General features: G+C 42.3%; 1 protein-coding gene across 4 annotated transcripts in view; it reads right to left on the bottom strand.

Moving 5' to 3' along the window:
- The window catches only part of EPB41L1 (erythrocyte membrane protein band 4.1 like 1), a 595,815-nt gene that overhangs the window by 471,586 nt on the left and 108,172 nt on the right, over nucleotides 1–16,057 (bottom strand). For all 4 annotated transcript variants that reach the window (XM_085619170.1, XM_085619173.1, XM_085619172.1 and 1 more), the window contains exon 2: nucleotides 13,791–13,839. The gene's annotated coding sequence lies outside the window, so the exon portion shown is untranslated. The remainder of the gene's footprint in view (nucleotides 1–13,790; nucleotides 13,840–16,057) is intronic.

Raw genomic sequence — 16,057 nt, 5'->3', positions numbered from 1 at the left:
ATGGGGATTTCCCTGTGGTGGAATTACTTTGTGAAGTCTGTACAACTCCAAAGAACTTCTCTGCACAATGTGGAGCTCTGAACTGAGCTGTATTTAGAGTTCAAGTTCTATTGCCGCTCTGCAGATGTGGCATTTAGTCTACTGTTACTGAGGACTGAGGGGGTGATTTCGAGTTTGGCGGAAAGGGTACCCTGTTACAAATGCAACAGAGTTACTCTGCCTGGCAAACATATGGTCTGTCCATCCTATTAAGGGTTAGATTTCTGTTGATGGAGCACCCATTGGCTTCGTTGATGGTCAGCTTCCTCTGACCAAGTAGGGTCCGCCGGAAGAAGAGCATTACATTGCCCATCCTATTTTGGGAGGATGGATAGATATGTTTTTGCCTGTCTGCCTGGGAGATGAGGGACAGAAAAAAACAAATAATGACCCCGACCTCCAAGGGAAAAACTCCCTGGGCGTGGGTGGGGGCCATTATTGTTTTGTTTCTCATTAACGAATTCCCACTTTAGGAGTTTGCTATTGAAAAACAAAAGGTTTGCAAGAGTTTGGTGGAAGGCCATCAAAACTGATGGAGGCTTTTCACTCACTAAACCTTTTGTATTTTTGTACATTGAGAGGAACCACCATAATTGTGGTTCCTATCATGGGACATAGAAGGAGTGATCTGTAACTGTTAGTAAACGGTTGTCCGTCAGGATGGCAAACGCAACGTCCTTCGCCTTAGTGACTGACTTTATATAGTTTGCTTCTAGATCTGGCCCTTAATCTGACCTCTAAAGATGGGACATATTCGTTATGCGTGAGACTTATGGTCTGTGACTTTGATATTTATTTTACGGCTGAAGACTCACGTCTTTAAAGAACACTGCATCATAATGCATCAACCTCTCACAACCCTGCTTCCTCTTTTCTTGTTGTCTTTATGCTTGTCTTTGACCATGTACAGGTCTCTACTGCCTTTTTGCTAGTGTTGCTCTATAGAAATACATACATACATGTTATGATAGTTACAAAACATAAGGCTGAGGGTACGAGAGCCCTGTACTGAATCTAGAACTATAATCACATTGAAATAAAATAATAAAATAAAAAGGTGCCATCCAGTAGGACAGAATAAGCCCTAGGGGGCACATCCATTATTATTTCACGCAATGTGGTGCACCAAGGGAACTTGCTGTGCTGTGTTGTGTTTAAGGGAGAGAGCAGAAATGCTCCATATTTACAAAGATAGGGATAATTTCTACTCACTCTTTGTGTTGGCGCACTGTGTGCTGCCTAGTGGCAACACACAATATAGTGCATGGTTGCCTGCACTGCCCACTGGATTGTTTTTGTGAAGGAAGGGACAGTTCCTGTCCAAAAACAATCCTTAGATGCATATTCATTCCTCTTTCTATGTGTGCTGCAGGATGCAAAATACATGGAAAGAGGAAGTAACGAGGAGAAATAACGCAATTTCTCCTCATTACGCCAGCCTCAGCTAGGTGGACCATTTTGGCGCAAACCCAGGTGTACAAGTCCTTTTTAATCTGGGTGGATGTATGGGAACGTCCATGCTCCACCTGTGTAGCATCCACCTGATGCAATGTGATGCAAGGTAGATCTATGCACTGCCTTGCATTACTTTCTATTTACTAAAGCAGGCACAGTGGCTTAGTAAATGGCAAAAATGATTTTGTCTTGGGGCTGAGCCAAAAAAGTGTTCAAACCCCAATGCAAAATTGTAGTGAATCTGGCCGTAACTGGCTTAGAGTACCACAAACATATACTAAGAAAAAACAGCCCAGCTTTTGAAGCAGAGAGGGAAGCGACTATCACAGTCTGGGGAGGCAAAGCACTTCTCTGCTGTGTTGTGACGAAATGGGCAGTGTGTTATGTCTGCTCCATGTCAGGATACAGGCCAGGAAGTGCCTTGTCAGTAAGCGGAAAGACAGCTCAAGGCCACAGCAACGAAGGTCGGAAAGGTGTCACAATGCCAGCGAGTCCTGCAGCAGCCTGCTCCAGAATAGCTCTGCACTGCCCAGTGCCCACCGTCCCTTATTTCTGGCACACCTCCTTCTTCCTCCCTCCTGCACCAGGTAAACAGGCGTCTGCTGAACAACAAGCCTCGGGCACAAGAGCACACCTTGTTGATGCCTGTGCTCGAGGCTCACAGGGTTACACCCACTCCTGTTCTGGAACAACCAGAAAAAATCCCAGGGAAACAGCCAACAGCCATCCAGGTGCATCCCTAACCCGCTCCTGGCTTTCATTCATTTCCTGCCATCCTGCCACTGCCGCAGGTGTCCAGGAGTATGCTTTGAAACTTCAAAACATTTGTAAACCTGCACACATGTAAGTGAATTAATCGCTGAGCTTAGATTTCAGAATTTTGTTAGAGAATGGGGCCTTTAAATTGATACATTTTCATATATAAGCCTGAATTACAAGAATAGATTTCTTTGGAGGTTCGGCCTAAAGCCTCTAGACAAATAACAATAGGAGCTTTTAGAATTCACCAGAGTTCCCAGTCAGGGGTTCACTTAATAATGTGTAGATGCCTCACCTCATGCGACTAATCAGTTAGTTTAACCACAATTGTATTGTATTGTATTGTATTGTAATTGCATAGCGCTTACTACCCCTGATGAGGCATCCAAGTGCTTTTTCTGCCAGTTGCACACTACTCCAGAACCCATAAAGGATTAGTGGTGAACTAGTATAGTGAAATATGAAATTAATTTGAGTGGGGGATATGTTAGTCAGTTATTTGGATTCAGAAGGATAGTGGAGGGATAGAAGAGGGAAAAAGGTTTGCATTTATATAGCGCTTGCTACCCCTGATGGGGTGTTGAAGTGTTTTCTCTGAAAAACACTCTTCTCCGGAACCCATAAAGGATTAGTGATGAATTAGTATAGTGAAATATGAAAGAAATTTGAGTGGTGGATATGTTGGTCAGTTGTTTGGATTGAGAAGGATAGCGGAAGGATAGAAGAGGGAAAAAAGTTTGCATTTATATAGCGCTTGCGACCCCTGATGAGGTGTTGAAGCACTTTTTTGGCGAGTAGCACGCTACTACAGAACTCATAAAGGATTGGTGGTGAATTAGTATAGTAAAATATTAAATTAATTTCAGAGGTGGACATGTTAGTCAGGTATTTGTATTGAAAAGGATAGTGGAGGGATAAAAGAGGAAAGAATTTATACTTTTTTGCTTGTTTTGGAGGTCATAGCAGTAGGAGGAGGCTTGGGATGAGTAAAAGGGATGTGGAGGGGGAAGAGTCAGAGGGAAGGGTTTAGAAAGGCTTTTTGGGGGGGATCTGAATAGTAAAAGAGGTATGAGATGATGCAAGGAGGGGTAGAGTAGGAAACAGTCTATAAAGGGTTATTTTGGGGATCATAGTAGTGGTATGGGGTTTGGGATGAATGAGAGAGTGGGGTAGAGGATACATTGATAGAGGAATATGGTGAGAAATAGGGCAGTGCATTGGAAAGAGTAGTAGAAAGAGGTTTGAGATGAGTCAGAAACTTGAGGTAGGGGATATATTGAGAGAGGTATAGGATGAGAAATAGGGTAGCACATTGGATATGCTGAATTAGAAGAAAAGAGATAAATATATAGATCCATAAATACATGGAAGGTATATAGATGCATAACAAAGTAAGCATTTGTAGATTAAAGATGCATTAAATAAACTCTGGCTTTCAGGTGTTGTTGTACTTAAAACGGCTACTTTTAATGGAAACAAGGCTGCTAGAGAGCCAGATGCCAATCACTACTTGCTTTCTCTTTAAAAAATTCAACAAAATGAATTTTAGTATATAAATCAAAGACTCTAATACATACCACGTGCTCAAAATTTTTAAGTGTGCAGTCGCACAAGCCCAATTCCAAAATGTCAAAGTTTGTCCTATTTTTTAGTTTCCGGATCTGACTTGCAGCAAACTCATATCTTCTGCAAACAAGACGTCCGAGCTTTATTAGACCTGGGGAATAATATGCAATCCATCTTTCCATCTAATTCCCAATTTCACCAAAAACAGCAACTGAATCACTCATTTTTTGTCCCATGTCAAGGAAAGTAGGATGAGATTTTTTTTTAATGAAGAACCTTTTAAACAAGAATAGGTCTAAATAATGGTTTGCAAAGATTTTTTTCAGATACATTGGGTAAAATCCTTGGGTTGAACAGATATTTTGAAAAAGGATCTCATGAAATAACGCAATTTTTAAAAGGTTTGACATTGCACCCCAAAACATTACTCCTCTGTAATAGGATATGCAAGTATTTGGTATCAAACAATGTGTGCCCAGGAGAAATTGTGGATGCACATCAGAAAATGCTTGTGCAATAGGGCAATTCACGCCTCTATCAGTCTCAGTCACCGTCCCCGCATTAGGTGGCAGTCGGTATCTCTGGTCTCCCTCAGACTAGAGACTCAGGAGATGGCTCACTTGGAAGCTGAGTGCATAAAGTGTAGCACATCCATCAACATGGATCGCCATGGTAAGCATGAGGGTCAAACTGTGACCTTTAAAGGAAGCTGCTGCATCACACAGTCTCTCCTCAACCTGTTAACATCCACTTATTTAATAACTTCTCGTCTGTTCACAGCAGTCAACATTAAGGAATTTTCGCTCCTACTTTTTGCTTAGCTTTACTCCTGCACACTGTTAAAAATGTGGTAGAGGAACTATAAAAACAGCATGGTGTGTACCACACCCCCACACTGACCCCTCTGCCTGGTCAACACTGGCCTCCACGTAAGGCGTTTCTGTGCGTGAGGTGGGTGGGAGCACAAGGAAACCATTTGACCTCGTTCCTGACAGGTCAATGAGAAAGGAAGACTGGCTGACCACCATTCAGCATCCCACTGCTCTCAGCCAAACCTGTAGGTCATTTTGCTTGGTGTTTCTATTAAAATGTTCATAGAGGCAGAGGACCTCATTCAAGTAAGTGTATGGATATTATTACACTTAGAAATGAAGTCAGCCTCTTTTAAGAGTGCTCAATCACAATAATAGGAGCTGGCTGTCCACCTGCAGCAATACTGAGTGCACATTTTAGAGTACTACTATGTCATACAGATACGTATATATATGTATGACAGATTTACTAGACTTAACTCCACATCTATGCAACTTGGTAAGATACATACATATAGAGCACATAAATGTGGACTAACCTACACTTACCTATATATACTTACCTTTACGACAATAAATAGTCGGCATTCTGCACTCTGTATAGATATGCCTGCTATGCATCTTGTACTGACCTTGTACTCCCACAAATGTATTTGCTGGATGTCTCTGCATTATGATCTGAACATTGTATACACCCTGTTATTCCCCAAATGTTTCACCTCCTTCTACTCACGTTTTTATTTGTTTTTTTTCATTGACTACTTCATACTTGTATACAACGTGTTATCCCTGTAAAGCGCTCTGATACCCTAACGGGTCACGCTCGCGCTCGCGCTCGATAAAACACTAAATAAATAATAAATATGGGTTGATATTTTTTCTGCTGAATATTGTGACATACAACATTTATGAAAGCCCCCAGTCTTTGCACATACAGGAATTGAAGCACAAGGGAAAATATGAATTATTCTGGCTCACACAAGGCGGGGAATTGACAACTAGCGAACAAAGGAAGGAGGGACTCCTGTTACCAGAGACTGACGCATAGTCAGAAGGGCACAGTCTCTCCCTTTGTATATCTTCCTGAAATCTTCAGATTACATGTTTCTCTGTGCAATCACACCCTCTTCAGAGAAAACACACCCATATCCACAATAACCAAACACGTTTTTCAAACACCACCTCAGGAAACACTGGATTTATTTCACTTCGACATGTGCTGGCAACTCAATGATTTCACAGAAATGAATGGGTGCAGGCTGGGCTGATCATGTAGCAGAAAGTTATCACCAGTTACACTTCAACTCCCAAAAAACTCACACCATACAAAACAATTGTTTCTAACATCTATTTTAACTAAAGACACATATAGCATATAGGTTACACATTTCAACTCAACGTGAACTCATAGAACATTCGAACCAGGAAGCCGAAAGGATGAAGATAAGATGGGAGCGCAACACGCCATCCAGTGGTACAAAATTGTATCTATGAGGATTTACGAGATAACAGGAGCCAACACTGGGTGGATGAAAACATTGGGATATTGATCAAGCCCTGATGAAGTCCCACAGGGACGAAACGCGTTGGCTGGGCCGAATGGATTGCTTCTGTCACATTGGCATTTTTTTTATAAAATTGGAATCAAGCAACTCGCAAAACTATTGCTAGAGAACAGTTTAACCACCTGTTGATTTTGTAACAGATAATCCTGTATAGACCTGAATGCTCCTTTTCATTTGATATAAAAACATATATTCACTGCAAAAAAACCAAAGGTTACAGCAACATTCTAATTAGGCTCAGATTTCACTCATACAAAATCAGTGAAATTCAGCAGTTATAGTTACCTGAGCTAACTATAATTTACGCACTCACAATGCATTGCATGACCTCACATATTACATCAAACATGACATGGTCAGTGACATCCCTGATGACATCTCAAATGACTCCACTGATTGCATCATCCAGCTAGTGGAAGTGTTTTTAAGAGTTTAAGGGTGTTAAACATATATACTAACCTACTACAAAAGTTCATTTATGTGCACTACTACTGAGTGATACTACTTCTAACATATATTGTGAGTGACTGTATGTATCCTTGCGTGTATGGGTCTGTGAGTTGCTGTATGGGTGTATACATGGGTGTGTGAGTAGCTGTGTGAGTGAGTGAGATGGTGTGAGTGGCTGTACTGGTGAGTGAGTGGGTGTGTTAGTGACTGTATGGGTGAGTGAATGGCAGCATGAGTGGCTTTATGGGTGGGTGGGTAAGTGAGTGTGTAGTGACCGTATGGGTGAGTGACTGGGTGTGTAAGTGGCTGTATGAGTGAGCGAGTGGCTGTTTGGTTAAGTGAGTCGGTGTATGAGTGGCTGTATTGGTGAGTGAGTAGCTGTGTGAATGGCTGCATAGGTGAGTGAGTGGATGTGTGAGTGCTTCTTTGTATGTGTGACTGGGTATGTACATGATTATGTGGGTGTGTGAGTGAGTGTGTGAGCGGCTGTGTAGGTGAATAAGGGGGTGTGTGAGTAGCTTTAATGGCTGAGTGTGTGGCTGTGTGAGTGGCTGTATGGGTGAGTGAGTGCTTGTATCAGCAGCTGTTTGAGTGAGTGAATGGTTGTTTGAGGGGCTGCATGAGTGAACCAGTAGATGTGTGAGTGGCTCTATGGAGAAGTGAGTGGGTGTGTGAGTACTGGTATGGGTCTGTGAATGGGTATGTGAGTGGTTGTGTGGGTAAGTGAGTGGGCATACGAGAAAATGTATGGGGGTGTGAGTGGGTGTGTTAGAGGTTCTGTGGATGATGTCACCAGTGATGTCACTGACTTTTCTCGCTCTCTCACCATCACTCACTCTCTTGATTTCTTTGTCTCTTTCTCCTCTCTCTCTCTCTCTCTCTCTCTCTCTCTCTCACGTTTTCTCTCTCCCTCTCTCTCTCTCTCTACCTCCCTTCCACTCTCTCTCACACACACTACAACTCTTCTCCATCCTTTATCAAGCATTTTTTTGCAAGGAATCGGACTCGGAAACCAATCAGTTCCATGTGAAGTGTCATGATTCCCCTTGCGTGGAAGTACTAAAGTAATTCTAGCAGTTACCATTCTACTATAGTGGATGCTTTCTTTCTAACAGAGGACATGTTCATAAGTTTTAGATTTGTATTCTACCTTTATTTGAGCCTCTACATTAGTTCCCTGGTTCACAGGTTACTCTGTCTAGGATGGGTGTAAGCTCTGATATCCACTACTTTATGTTTAGGTTCAAGTTTGTTTGAAGATCCGAAGTATCACTGTTTTGCCATTAACAAAAATTATGTTTATAGAGTCTTAGATCAATATTTGGTCACGTTCTCAGCAGGCATCTGTATGTTCTCAAAAGCAATAAAGAAGCTTCTCTGTAGCCACCCAACATCTTATCCCAAGTGTGGTATAAGCTGTACGCTCTGTTCACGGGAGGCACATAGGATACACTGGCCAGATCGCCTTGTGGTTTTGGAGGTCACAGATGCTGTTGTCACCAACCACCTCTTTGCATATCATAGTGAGCACAATAACACCAGATGCTTGCTCTGCAGAGTAAGAATAGCTGTTTGACAGGTTTGAGCTCTGCCCAGGGGGACGTGAAAGGAACACAGAAACTGCTGTGATGGGCTGTAAGCGAAGAAAGGCAAGGTGCACACCCATGCTGCCTCCTACCTAAGGAGGAGTACACACCTGATCCCTCCCTCTGTCACTCATCGAGATGAGCTGTCTCACCAACTGAAAAAGCTTCTGCAGTTTCTCATTTTTTTAAAGTGACTCCAGACCCCAAAGTACTTACTATATTTCACCTACTTTTGCTGCTTCCACTCCTTACCAAAATAGTAGAAAAGGAAGTTACCTTTGAGTTTTTTTCATTCATAGAGGCAAATCAATTTCTGGATCAATTGCAATCTTTAAGTTGTCCCTCTCATGGCTCTGAAACTACGTTGACTGTTGTCTCTAAAGATCAATTTTAGATCATAGTGGCAGCACAGCTCATCGATCTTGATCAAAGCGCTTACATGACCATCTCACTTGAGGTCCTGATTCGTTCTCTTGCATAAAGGGTACAATGCGTAGCACTCACTAGTGGTGGGTGAGCCAACAAAATAACAGGGAGAGCCGAGCCAAGGGTCTGCGTCTGCTCTAAGTGCCTGTGCATGAGCCACACCCTAGGAATAGCTGCCAAGTAAATTATTCAACAAACATCACATAAAATATGATAAAGTCTCTTCGGAATTAGAAAAAAGTGAATTTATTTAAAATGCAGCAGTTTTGACCTTAATAAGTTACACTTTAGGTTATTGAGAGGTAATGAAGAAAAAGAGGGATTGCTCAAAGAAAATATTTGCCTAAGATCACACTGTTTGGTTAAGCAGAGAACTCGGGAATAATCTCAGGTTTTCTGGCTTCACTTTGCACACATCATTCATTGCATTGGTATCTATTTACCTCTTCTTTTTACCTCAAATGCTAACGCTGTGTTTTTATTAACTTTGTGCATGAGGGTAGAGGAAGGCCACATGACAATTTCGCTTGTTTTAGGCTGGAGGTTCCATGAGGACCTCCATTCGAGCCAGAGCCAGAGCCCAGCCTCTGGCTCAAGCCTGGCTCGAGCTTTAAGTTGCTCGCCCACCTCTACCACTCACACTGTACTCAAGTATCTAGCTGCGCTTTTGAGAAAACAGCCATAGACAAAGGGGCTGTACATGCAGGCTGCTTAGAATCTAGAACGAAAACCGTAAACATCAAAATTTGCCTTTTACAAGGTCAAGAGCTCATTCATAAATGACTTTTCATGATCCAGACACTTCCAGAGAGATCTCCATTGTGATTAAAGTTTCACTGTGGAAGGGATGCTAAGACACACGAGCTTTATATCTTACTAGAACCTAAGATGACATTATGCAGAGTGCACAGAACACAAGTCCATCACCCTGCACCATTGAGTACAAAGTCAAACACAACGCTGTCCAAGACAAATATCCTATGGCTGTTTCAAAAATCTCGGTTTCCTCTAATGTTTGGACTAGATTTGGTGCTGGTATGGAAAAATATGGGTTTGTGAGTGAAATTTGAAATGTATAAGATGGTGCTTTCTGCAAATAATACAAAAACATTACTGCCTTTCGCACAAAATATATCATGAGCATGTCACAGAAACCCACTTCCTAATCTAGATTGTCCACTAGATGAACAGTTCACTGCACATGACTAAATGTATCAGAAATGCGCAATTGCACTCATATCAATTTACTTTACTACCACCAAGGAAAATATTTTGCCTGGTACAGACACCCTCACCCCTGTGCGTCGTTAACAATGGGTGTGTTTCCTTAGCTTTCCCATTTAGAAAATCATACTCATTGCTGGCTTTTTGTGTGCTTTAATGGAGTGACATACAATGGGAACTGTTTCTGAATATCCCAAAAGCCCAGGCTTTGTAGACATTCACAACAGTTTGCACAGATGGCCCACTAGAATAAACAATTTCTATATATCTTCTTTTGCCTGTTGCAGACCATGAGCCTCATCTGGAGTTTGGCAGAGCAGGTGAAACATCATAAGATGGTGGTTCATTCACCCTCCAAACTCATGGTTCCCCCTTTAGAGGTGTGAGAAGCAGGGGGTTTAAGCTGCAGAGCCTCAGCTGGGTCTGACAGACGATACGCCAGGTCATAGTAAGGCTCAATCTGTCCTAACTAGTGTGGGGTGACCCGCACTAGGTTTCTCTGCTTGGGACCACCTTGGGAGTTTGTTTTTGAAAAACAAACAGAAATCCAGAGGGAAGCTAAGACAACAGGGTACCAGGTTGGTATCTCCTTCAGCCTACAGTGGAGCTGCTGTACACACACTCACACCGACAGCTCAACCGTACTCATGAATCGCTAAAGTAGACAGGTGGTGCTCTGCAAGGGGTGGGGAGGCCATACCTAAATGTACTTTTTTCTCTTTTGGAAAAGTTCATCAAGTATGGCTATCTTCAACATAAGCGTATGAATCTTCATCCATGAGAATCGAAATTCAATTTTTTGTTCATGTAAGTCACATGGGGATGACATAGGTGTGTCATGAACCCCGCCTTTAGCAGCTAATGCGGGGTGGAATTTGTGATGGGCCTCTTCTGTCTGTGAAAAAAGGCTCTATTTTTTTTTTTTTTGCAGATTTATATAGAGCGAACTCGACCCGAAGGTATTGGAGCGCTTTATATAAGCACCAGTTACGTTACAGAACGACACATTCATTTTTTTCGGTAGGCAAAAGGAGATTAAGTGATTTGCCCAGAATCACAGGATGTGGAGTCGACCCCGATGGTCGAATCTTGGGTTTTCAGCTCCAAGGTTGGCAGTCTAGCTATGAGACCACATCCTCTCCCCAACGGAATAATTAACGTGAAAGGTGAGTGGTTGGTTGGGTTAGTAAGTGAGAGGACTGATAGATAGGTGTGTGAGTGAAAGGGTGGATGGGTAAGTCCAATGGTGGATGGATGAATGAATGAAAGAATGAAAAGATGAATGTAAGGATTGATGAGTCAAAGAATGAATGGATACATTGAAGGGGTGGGTGGATAAAAGTGTGGATGGATGGATAAGTGAAAGAATAGATGAATGAATACATGGGAGGGTTGATGGATGAAAGATTGAATGGATGGATGAGTGAAAGAGTGGATGGATGAGTGAAAGAGTGGATGGATGATGAGAAAGGATGGATTAGTGTAAGGATGGGTGGAGTGAAAGGGTGGGCAGATGGACGCATTGAAAGGGTGGATGGATGATGGGTGAAAGGATGGATTCTGGGATGCCACGAACCCTCAACTTTATAAGCTACAGCGGGGTGGAGTTCTTGACGGGCCTCTTCTGTCTGCAACTTGCCAGGCAAAGGGGAGAGAGTGAAAGAATGGGTGTGTGAGTGAAAGGGTGGATGGATGGGTGAGTTAAAGGATGGTCAATGGGAAGATGGATGAACTTAACGGATCGATCAAAAGGTGGATGAGTGAAAGAATGACTGCATTAGTGAAAGGGTGGATGGATGGTAAAAGGCTGGATGGTTGAGTGAAAGGGTGTATGGATGAGTGAGGGAAAGGATGAATGGCTGAGTGAAAGAGAGGGTAGATGGATTGATGGATGGGATAAGTAAAAGAGAGGATGGACCGATGGATGGAATGAAAGTGTGGAGGGATGGATGGAGTGAAAGGATATATGGATGATTGAAAGAATGGATGGATGAAAGTGTGTATGGATGAATGAAAGGGAGTAAGGGTGGGTGGGTGGGTGGAAGGATGAAAGGTTGGATGGATGAATGAGTGAAAGCATGGATTAGTGAAAGGATGAAAGGGAGATGGATGGATTAGTGAAAGAATGGATGGATGAGTGTGAGGAAGTGTAGATGGGTGAATGAAAGCTTGGATGGGTGTGTGGATGAATGGATGAGTGAAAGGGTAAATGGGTGGGTGGAAGAGTAGTTAGGTGAAAGGATGAGTGGCAGGATTGATGATTGGATTGCTGAGTGAAAGGGTGGCTGGATGGACGAGTGAGTGAGAGGAAGGCTGATGGATGAGTGCAAGGATGATAGATGGATGGCAGAAAGGATGGACTGATGAGTAAATGGGTGGATGGAGAGAAGGATGAGTGAAAGGGTACATGGATGGATAAATAAATGGAAGGATAGGCTTGGAGATGGATGCATAGGGTTGGATATGGATGGGTGGAATGAAGGAATGACAAAAGGCTGAATTATAGATAAAAGATTGAATGGATGACTGAATATAAAGGTGGAATTGTGGATATCTGCACGTGGATGGAATGATGAATGGATAGATGCCTGGAGATAAGAGGCAAGACAGCTCTTTTGGGGAGGATCGTGATGACTTGCTTTGTTTGCTTGGTGCCATAAGAGCTTTGGTTCACAGTGGGGGGTATTTAATTGTTCTGGTTACTCCCTTGGGGATGAGCAAAAGGTTTAGGGGAGCTAGTCCAAAGCATCCTTTAGGTAATACAGTATTACACGGAGACCCAGGTGCTCTTCGTGATACAGTAGTATATAAGTGTTTTTGGTAGTCGCAAGTCCAAGGAAACACTAGTCCATGATGGTTCACAGAGCACAGTCTTTGGAAATGACGATCCAAGAGGTCTACTGACTCTGCATTTCAAGGCAGTGATTTTCCTGTGTGTCCACACTCTAAAAAGATGAGAGAAAGAGCAAAGACGGCTTGTCTCCCTTGGGTGCAGGCCACCGGAGAACCACACTGAGGGGAATGTAATAATTTGTGCCTACATATTACAGTACAGGACAGTATCTCACCTCTTTTCAGGAATGCAAAACACAGCCACATACTTAACAGGTATAGACTTATGGACAGTGCTTAATTTGAGACAGTGAATGATAGCAAAACTGTAAAAAAAAAAAAAAGAGAGAGAAAGGAGGGGTGGAAAATGACCTGCAAGAGTCAGATAAAGAGAGAGGATGTATATGGTGGGGGGAAAAAAGAGCATGATTTGGAATCAAGATTAAGCAGCCGTGGGACTTGGCAACACTGGCATTTGGGCAGCAGGATCTTAAAAAAAATTGGACTCCTGCACACACTTTAAAAAAAAAACAAATTAAGCACTGCTTAGCGACCATACTTTGCAAATCGAAACAGTTCAATACAATCAGAAATAAAAACGTCGAGAGAAAAGTCATTCTGTGCAGCAAGTGATGCAAGGGAGAAATAGACACCAACAGTAATTTTCTCCCACACCTTCCAAGGTAAAAAGATCTGAGAGAAACAAACTCCCCAAAAATGTAAGAGAAGAATACAACATTCAAGAAAAATGTTGAAGAAAAACACTAAAACACCTTAGAAGAGCACACAGAGGCAACAACAATGGCTGCATCTAAGGTATATGCTGTTATTAAGCTCAACACAAAATCTAAACTCATGAACACCTACCCAACTAGATTTAACTCTACGTGTATCCTTTTACGTCTAATCTGAAATGCAACAATTTATTGATCTTGGCTTTTGTCTGTTGGTTTTATGTCACTGACTAACTTTGGCAACTGTAGTATAACTTGCCAAGCCAACAAAGTTAATTTTAATTTATGTTATACTCATCAAATGAAACCAGAAAATAGTTTCAGTGCAAAACGTCTACTCACTGTATTTTTCGCTCTGTCCTTGGAGTCTGCCAGTTGTGCTGTACGGGGCCTAGTATACAGAAAGAAAGAAAAACAACCATTAATTTTATGCAAAAAAGGGACAGCAGCAAATGTACATGTGGCAAACTACATGGCCCTTAAAAGAACCCTCCCAGAAGAGAATGTGATGGTCTGTAGAGGGGGAAAGACCTTGTGATATCAATGCTTGGACATTGACTAGAAAAGAGTATTGGATTTTCGATCAGTGACAACATTCTCAACTTGAGGGGTGCCTCTGAACTACCTGTGGGATACAGAACTCATTGATTGCCAAGGGAACCATACTGCTGGACAGATACTTAATGCAGCAAGACACATCAGTGGCTTAAGGTGCCTACTGCCTAGATGTGTGCACAACCTGAAAGCAAGGGGTTGCATCCCTACAGGTACTATTCCCCCTTTCATCACTGAATGCTGCATGTACCTACTCCAGGCTGACAAATTGAATAGCATTGAGTTTGGTAATAGTAACCCATGTGATTTGGTTAAAGCCACAGCGTTTAAGTAACTCTTTTACTCATTCCCAGAAAGATTAAGGGGCATATTTACAAGGGCTTTATCTCCGCTTTTTTGGCTTTTAAAGCCCAAAAAGCGGAGATAAAAATATCGCCCTATTTACAAGAGGGTGACAACATGCATTAGCACATGTTAGCACCCTTTTACCCGACGCCTCCCTTTGCATCTCTAATGACATGCAAAGTGGGCGACACTGGGCAGGACAACCTTGTAAATATCGCTGATGTCCACATCGCGATATTTACAAGGCTGCCCCAGCATTTTAGCACACGTTAGTTTTTGGAGAAAACCGCTGTTTTATCCAAAAACTAAACGTCTGCTGAAATGCAGACTTAGTCATACCTATAATGGGAGTGGATTGTGCTGTTACGACCCTGTGGGTCGTATCAGCAAGGTTATCGCCGTTTTGCAGGGAACATCGCTGGAAAACCAGCGATGTTCCCTGCAAAACAGCGATCTCCCCGTTATCGCTGGCAATTATATCGCCCTTGGTAAACGCGCTGTAAATAACGCGCTAACAGGGCGATATAATCAAGCGATAGACGGCGATAAATAGATAAGCGCTAAGCGCGCTTTATCGCCGTCCTTGTAGATATGCCCCTAATATTTTTGGCAATTCCAAAACAAATTGAAAAATATGATATAGTTATAAGCTAGAGTAAAACAACTGGAGCAGTATTTACATCCTATATTTTATTTTATATTTCAATTTTTAAAAAATTGAGCTGATAAATATTCGATGTTCAGTTTTCAAATAAGGAGACACAGATGCATGATCCTTTGTGTGAAATTTCCTTCTGCATAGATTATAAATTTAATAACAGCCAGTTATTTCTAATCGAGTTGCAGAAGGTCCATAGTTGGAAAATGTGAACTGCAACTTACATAGTTTGATCAGTAAAGACAGATCTAAATTAAAATGAAGAATGCTATAATAAAGAACATGGTAATAAACAAACTATAACTACAAATGTTTCATTTTGGCATCAGTCAACTTAGTATAGTAAAGAATGCATATCAGAATCTGGACAATGCAGCTTCGATGGCTTCCGCCCTGACCCTGACCCTAAACCTATATTTAAGCCTAACCTCATTCATTACTATGACCCTAAGCCTTATCAACCGTTAACTAACCTTTATGAAGCCATGATGCTAGCCTTAACATGAAGCCTACACCCTTACCCCATTCTTACCGTAATTCCCTCAATAAACCTTATCCTACCTTAACCCTTACTCCCGTAACCCCAAACTTAAACATCATTTTTAGGTCTCCCCTGACCCAGCGCATGCGCTGGTCTGGCTAGAGATTTTGTGAGGACTCCAAAAAGTGCTACCAGGCCAGGCTAGAGCTACAGTGCATGTGCGCGGGCGCGCGCGTCGTGCTTTACTGCAATTTCTTTCACTTTCGCGGCCGCTTTGATGTTCTCCGTGAGGCTTCAATAGATTCTAGCAGTTAAAACAAGCATTGGCATAGCCAATAGGTCTTGCTTTTGGGACCTTATAAGTGTTTAGTTATGTAACTGTGTCATGGCTAAACACTTATAAGGTCCCAAAGGCGAGACCTATTGGCTATGCCAATGCTTGTTAACACTTGAACCTATCTCTAATTGAAGACGAATAACAAGGTCTCCTATACCGTTCATCAGGCCATGGTTTTGGAATCATGCGGTGTTTCGCTGGGTGAGTGGGGAGGACGGATTGGAACACGGCCT

This window comes from Triturus cristatus, chromosome 7, assembly GCF_964204655.1.
Source record: "Triturus cristatus chromosome 7, aTriCri1.1, whole genome shotgun sequence".
Classification (NCBI taxonomy): domain Eukaryota; kingdom Metazoa; phylum Chordata; class Amphibia; order Caudata; family Salamandridae; genus Triturus; species Triturus cristatus.
The sequence above is the reverse complement of the archived record's forward strand: the minus strand, read 5'-3'. Positions and strand labels throughout refer to the sequence as shown.